Source organism: Alosa sapidissima, chromosome 1 (genome assembly GCF_018492685.1).
Source record: "Alosa sapidissima isolate fAloSap1 chromosome 1, fAloSap1.pri, whole genome shotgun sequence".
NCBI classification, from domain to species: Eukaryota; Metazoa; Chordata; class Actinopteri; order Clupeiformes; family Clupeidae; genus Alosa; species Alosa sapidissima.
The window spans coordinates 17739530-17747029 of NC_055957.1; positions in this window are offsets into that span (position 1 = coordinate 17739530).

Consider the following 7500-nt stretch of genomic DNA (forward strand, 5'->3'; position numbering starts at 1 on the left):
GGGGGGGGGGCACATAGTGTTGATACTTTTGGGGCCTAGTCAGGGCATGAGGGGTTCAAAGGAACAGTTCCAAAATATCACCCTTAGAATAGGGGAACTCTGTATCCAAGAGTGGAGGAAAGATTCTCCTGTCTGAGTACCAGCATTACTGGAAGAGATAGAGAGAGAGAGAGAGAGAGAGAGAGAGAGAGAGAGAGAGAGAGAGCGAGAGAGAGAAAGTGTGTTGAAGTGGGTTGTTCAATAGCCCTAAATTGTCATTGTCTACACCAGCGTAGAAGCATCATGCCCCGTGATCAGTGGGTTGTTTTGTGTGTGTATGGTGATGGTTTTCAATCAAAATAGCATAAACTGCCAGAAAACGTTATCTGTTGCTTTGTCTATGGTGTCTTGTAATCACACTCTCCCTACTGGTCTTAAGCAAAGCTGTAAGATTGTTCCTGGAGTTTAACACTCTGTAAGGAGGTAAGTACGTCAGAGCATCACATTTGATAATTTCAGCTTTAAGGGTGTTCAGGAGACTGCTGTTGTGGTAATAGTTGTACAACTTTGGCAAAGCTGGACCCCAAGTATGAAAAGACTGATATGCTTACATGTATATGTCATCAGTTCAGTATCAGTTATATAACATATAACATAAAATTGTGTAGCAATGTAGAATCACAGTTTTTCTCAGTCACTTTGGTGCTTTTCTCAGATCAGAATGAAATTTCTCATAACTATTAGTTTCAACCTCCACAACATTTAGTCATTTGTGCACATCATAGTAGCAATGTATCCTTCCACCGAACAAATTGCAAATGCTTTTGGACATCAGTTGCTTTCATACAATTCTCTGCTGTTTTATAACATCATTTGTCATATCAGTCAAAATGAATGAAGCTTTTGCAGGTTATCCACTAGGTTTTTCAGTTTGCACTAATTGTTTTGAGAAATGCACTAATTGCTGTACAAATGTTAATAGTGATGTGAGAAAAGCACCAAAGTGACTGAGAAAAACTGTAATATGCCCAATCAAATCAAATCAAATGGGAATCAAATTGTGTTTCTGGTGGTTTATTTTGTCGTTGATTTGGTATTTGTTCTGCCCTATAAATAGTTCCAACCAGTACCAAGCATTGTTACTGTAATTTGGACATTCACCGTACTCCATTTTCTCACACAATAACTCAAATGTGATGTTATGTTATGATGCTCCTTACCTCGGACAATTGAAGGCAAACTGTGTGTGAAACCAATGGTGAAGAGTCTGATTGGGCTTATCCTAGGATATCCTCACTCATGGAATACAGTACCTCTCGCCCGTCAAATATTAATAAATAGTTTGACTGAACCTAACTGTCATGTCATGTAGACATGATCACATACAGAGAGACCGCTGTTTCAGTTGATTTCTTCTATCCAAGAACTGTAATAACTTTAAGAAACATAAGGACATAAACTACTTATAAATATCAAAATCACAACACACAAATTCTGATCTCAGTACCCTTGATCTGTACTGTACTGTGTGCCAACATACGGTATGCATGCATTTGACCTGGATTTTGTGGGCGTATGTGTGTGTGTGTGTGTGTGTGTGTGTGTGTGTGTGTGTGTGTGTGTGTACAGTATGTGTGTGTGTGTGTGTGTGTGTCCATATCTCTGTGTATTCGCACAGGCAGCATCACTGTGTGTGATCTCTGAGTCTGTGTGATGATGAGCCAGGGGTTCTCCTGACTGGGAGCCTGTCTGCCTGGAAGTGTAAGTGTGAGTGTGTATACAGCAGGAGAGAGGGAGAGTGAGTGAGTGTGTGCCTGTGTGTGTGAGAGAGTGTGTGAGTGAGTGTGTGTTTTGGGGTTTTTCCCACTCTGCATAGAAACCCCCTCACACCTCAGAGGCTAACCACAGGAAGTGTTCAGGAGTAGAAGACAGTGTCCTCTATCCTCTGTCCTGTGCTCACCATTGTTACTGTGCCTGTGTGTCTGACTGTGTGGATGGGAGTGTTTCTTTGGCAGAAAAGAGCGAGTGTCTGGCTGCATCAGCCTGCTGTATCAACTGTACTGTTGTTGTATGTTTGTGTGTGAAAAAGAGGGAGGAAGAGTGCGTTCACACAATAGACGGCAATATGGAAACAAATATAATACAAATGATAAAGAACAATATAGATAGAGAAAGATAGATAGATAGATAGATAGATAGATGGATAGATAGATAGATAGATAGATAGATAGATAGATGCATGCTTGTTATAAGTGTATACTGACAATTGTCTGTGTGCACTGTGCAGTTCATTGTTATGCTAGGCGCAGGCAGGTGTTGAAGTCAGTGATCTTTTTTTTAGATCTCGGACAGAAGTCTGACCATGTAGTCATACACATGCACGCACAAACACACACGTGTGCGCACGCGCACGCGCACGCGCACGCGCCACACACACACACACACACACACACACACACACACACACACACAGACACACACACACACACACACACACACAGACACACACACACACACACACACACACACACACACACACACACACACATACATTAAAAAGCAGTCTCTGATCTTCACTCTGTTTGTCCATGAAGAATGGGTGGGCGGAGGAAAGGTCACTTGAGGTGAGCTATAAACTGGCCAATGAACAACCAGACCTGTCTGCTGCATGTGTCCTTAGGCTAGAAGCAGAAATAATAAAAAAAACAACAACTGTAGGAAGGTGTGCATATTCCACCTGCCCTACACCTGCTACAGGTACAGGGCACTGAGCAACAGGGCAAACTAACAGACAAACAAGAGGGACATACACACACAAATGTATTCTGTCTCGCAACATTTGGACCCAGCGGCCTCTCACTGCACCATTATCAAAACATACATGAACATACTGTACATTTCATGCTGTTGGTGAGCTATAACCAAATGTTCCCATTTCCGCACAAATCATTAGGGCTTCAGGAATAAAGCCTCCAGCTTCTCTTGTCCAGCAAACACATGCATGTTGCCCTGCTCCATTCATTATCCATCTCCATCTCCTGCTCCATCCATATCAGCATGCACTTCAAAAGCAAATCACTGTACTTAAAACACAACATGGCTCCAACGAGTTTCTGTGCAGTAGGGTGGAAGGGAGTCTCACCCAGCAGTCTTGAAGGGCAGGGCAGGCTCATCACCATGGCACCAGAGAGGGCCTATGGGGAGCTCAAGCCCTTCAGCTTTAGTGGTGTCATCTAGGAAACCACAGATGACATGGAAAAGACAGACCCCTCAGCATCATGCTAACAAGAAGACAGTGCTGAAATGACAGTAAGGCTGACTGTAAGGACTGATGACACTCTCTCACACACACATTGACACTTACATACACACACACAGAAACACACACAGATAGAGAGAGAGAGAGAGAGTGTCCACCTTTTCATTACTTCTCTACTTCTCCACTTAACTTTGGAAAGGAAATGTGCTTTGTCACTCGTAAATCAGGCTGAATAATCATTTACCTATTTCCCATTGTGTGCTTTGGAGTGCAGTGAATGGTCACTGAGTTCTCTCTCTCTTTCCCTCTCTCTCTCTCTCTCTGTCTGTCTGTCCACCTAGTTCTTGAATTCCCAGAAGCCTTCTCTCTCCTGCCACACCTCAATGCTCCCGTCAGGTTCTGACAAGCAGCACAAAACTAATGAGAAAGAGAAGGAGAGAAAGAAAGGAGAGGGAAGGAGGAGAAGAGAAAAGACAGGAAAAAAGTAGTCGTGAGCTGAGGAAATTGGACATACGATAGCACCGGTCCCACCGCAGCGTTAGAGAGGGGGAAAAAAGTGCCGTGAGAGTGGACCCTTTGTTGTAGGATCCAGCGCTGTTCAGCCCCCTTTCACGGTGGTGTTAATACAACGGGCTCAGATCCTCCGTCTGCTCTGTCTCTGCAGAGGGTCTTTTGAGGAGGATATTCATTTTCTATTGTGGGATCACCGTGAGTCTATTTCGGAAGCTCCAGCAGACCGCGCCAGCTCGGTGCAAAAATGATGGGAGTTCTAGCACAAGAAGTCCTACAGTAATGTAAGAAACGAGACCTGGGAAGTTCCTCATGCATGCCCTGCAATTTAATTTCCGCAGTGTGCTGCAAAGTGTGTGTGTGTATGTGTGTGTGTGTGTGTGTGTGTGTGTGTGTGTCTGTGAGGGTCTTGTCACCTCACTGTAGAACTCATTTACATGGCTCATTGTGAAGATAGTGTGTCAATGCTATGGATTTGGCCTTCAGTTGGGCTCCTAAATTCTTAATGGGAGGGGAAGCATCAATTACCCTGACAGCTTAGGGGAGGGAAGGGGAGGGGCATCCAACATCCATCCAAGAGGGAGAGAGAGAAAAAGAGATGGAAGGAGAAATCACAGGGAAAGAGTGAAGATGTGAAGCAGTAGATCACAACCTGTTATTCTCTCTCTCACTGTGTATCTCTGTATCCCCCCCCCCCTCTCTCTCTCTCTCTTGTTAACAGGCTGCATCACACTACAGCCTGGCCCCCTCCTGCATCCTGGCCTTCTGCACAGGCATCACTACACACACACACACACACACACACACACACACACACACGCACACGCACACGCACACGCACACACACATACACACATATGCACACACACACACTGTGGCTTGGAGGTGAAGGTAATTAAAAGCAAGTGAAGGCAAATTGAAGCATATTGAACTCATCTCTCACGCCATGCGCCCATCGACTGCTCAGCCCCTGTGAGTTGAGTTATTGATTCCGCTCTGGACTCACCCCCATTCATATGCTGCACTTTCCCAAGATACACCACAGCGGTGAGCCTGTGTGTGTGAGTGTGTGTGTGTGTGTGTGTTTGTTTGTGTGTGTGTTCAATAATGTGAAAACATGGCAAACTTTCTTTGTGTGTGTGTGTGTGTGTGTGCGTGTGTGTGTGTATTTGTGTGTGTATGTGTGTGTGTGTATTTGTGTGTGTATGTGAATAATGTATACAATAATATATGAAGGCAATATTGTGCATCCAAGTGTGTGAGTATGTGAGTGTGAGGGTGTGGATGCATTTTGTGAGTAATTGAAATGATTGAAATTTGTCTGTGAGTGTGTATGAATAATGTATGCAATGTATAATGTGCCAATATTGTGCGTGCGCGTGTGTCTGTGTGTGTGTGTGTGTGTGCGTGTGCGTGTCTGTGTGTGTGTGTGTGTGTGCGTGTGCGTGTATGTGTGTGTGTGTGTGTGTGCGTGCAGTGTGCTGCAAAGTGTGTGTGTGTGTGTGTGTGTGTGCGTGTATGTGTGTGCGTATGTATGTGTGCGTGTGTGTGTGTGTGTCTCTGTATGTGCGTGTGTGTGTGTGTGCAGCCTCATCGTCCTAGTGAGCAGCAGGACTCCCATTACTTATTGCTCTTCACAAACTCATTTGAAAATGGAGCCCCTCCCAAAAAAGAAAAGCCTATCCATCTTGTAACGGTGCTAATGATCTTAACTAAATTGAGAATCACAGGTCTTGGCCCCCTCACAGATTAGGGAATCAATACTGTTTTATCACTGCTGCATAAGGCATACCTAAATTCTACACACTTGCAAAACCAAAAGGAAGGACGTATATTTAATTGTATTTTCAAGTTAACTTGAAATCATGTTTTTTTTTGTTAAGTAATAACTGTAAAGGTTTGAGTGATATGACAATGAATCAGAATGACTCCTTCCAATGTTAAGTATATAATATAATTTGTTAATATACAATTTTAGCATCACTGATTGATCATTGCTAAATGTCATTACATCTACATTGTCTGAAGTGCAAGTAAGCATGTTTACTCATCACAACACTGTAACTAGGCCTAAGCTTGGCATCACAGCTCTTAAAACATTTTCTCTTTCAGCCTCTCTCTCCCTCCATCTACCTCAATCTCTTCTCAGGGCCAGTTCTATTAGGTTCACTTCCAAGCAGACTTTGTGCACATCCCAGGTGCTGAGCAAAAAAAGGTCAAGTTTTTTAGGAAAAAAGTTCGCACACTCCTTGGTATTCTTTTGTTGAGTTTATTTTCTCATTTGGCACATGACGTTTCGACCTTGCGGTCTTCCTCAGATTCATTTCAACACTTCACTTCACAAGTGAATCTGAGGAAGAACTTTTTTCCTAAAAAACAGTTCTATTAGGTTGGCATGGGGTGGCAACTACCACCTCAAAACAATAGCATTCAGCATGCGGTCTCCCACCAATCAGTGGTCAGAGCTGGTACCTGACACCAACATTTGTCTAAAACATCAGTCTGGTTGGGAGGCATATGGGCTGAACCACTGATCTCTAAAGAGTCACGAATGATGAAGAGTCAATGATTTTTCAGAGATCAGAGGACTCAACACCATTTAAGCAACAGGGGTCACGTTATGTGACATCTTCAATTCTAGAATTCATACTAATATTCATTGTGGCGAGATTTGCTCAAAGCGTTAATGTTAGCATATTTAAAAAAAATAATTTCATATGCAAAACTGGGGTGGCATACATTGTTTTGCCATCCCATCTGATCTGCCCAATGCCCATGGACTTAATATGAAGTGTTTGTCTATGTTTCAGCTGTTTCAGTGTAGGCCTAACCAATGAACTGATTTCACTTAGGCTATGAATTTTTATCTTTTAATTGCTATTATTTGTTCATTTGTTTGTTTATGTCTTTATCTGTGCTATCATGGTTACAGGTACGTTGGCGAGTCACGCCACTCCATCCGGCAGCTTACTTTTGTTTGATTTCACTTTCATTATAAAGTCAGGGCATCGCTGTAAAAGAGCTTAATGCTCAGTGAATTTCCCCTGAATAAACAATGGTTGATGATGATGATGATGATGATGATCTGCATGCCACCCTCATGACACCCTTAAAACAAATTGTCTAAATCCGCCCTGGTCTCTTCATCACTTTCTATGCCTATCCCAGGCCATGTTCTGTGAAATCCCAAATAAGCATGGAGCATGATCTCCCTTCATGAGATCACAGGCGAGGATATCAAACGCAAGACCCACCTGTCAGCGTGTGTAAGTCCACAATTAAAGCTGCCGCAGCCAGACGTCACATAAATCATCAGCCCTGTGCTGTGCAGGGAGGAGGAAGCAAGAGGAAGCAAGCCCTGACAAGCCCACTGGCTCACGGAGAGGGAGAGACTAGAGACATCAAACCAGTGTCCAAACACAACTACCCCTTCCACTGCTTTTCTGTTCATCTCATTTCCTGTGTTTTTTTACCCTCAGCCACAGAGACATCCATCTATCTATCTATCTATCTATCTATCTATCTATCTATATATCTATCCAGGGCCAGTGTTCTATTATATTGTCTTCTATTCCATTAAACATGTACACATGAAACATGAATATGACCCCCCCCCCCCAACAAAAAAAAAAAAAAACACACAAAAACACACCCACACACATGCAAACATACATTTGGATTTTCCCTTGTTTGTGCAGAGAGCAAAGGAAACAAAGTGAGATGATGTAAGCAGTGTTGTTAGGTGGGGGCAG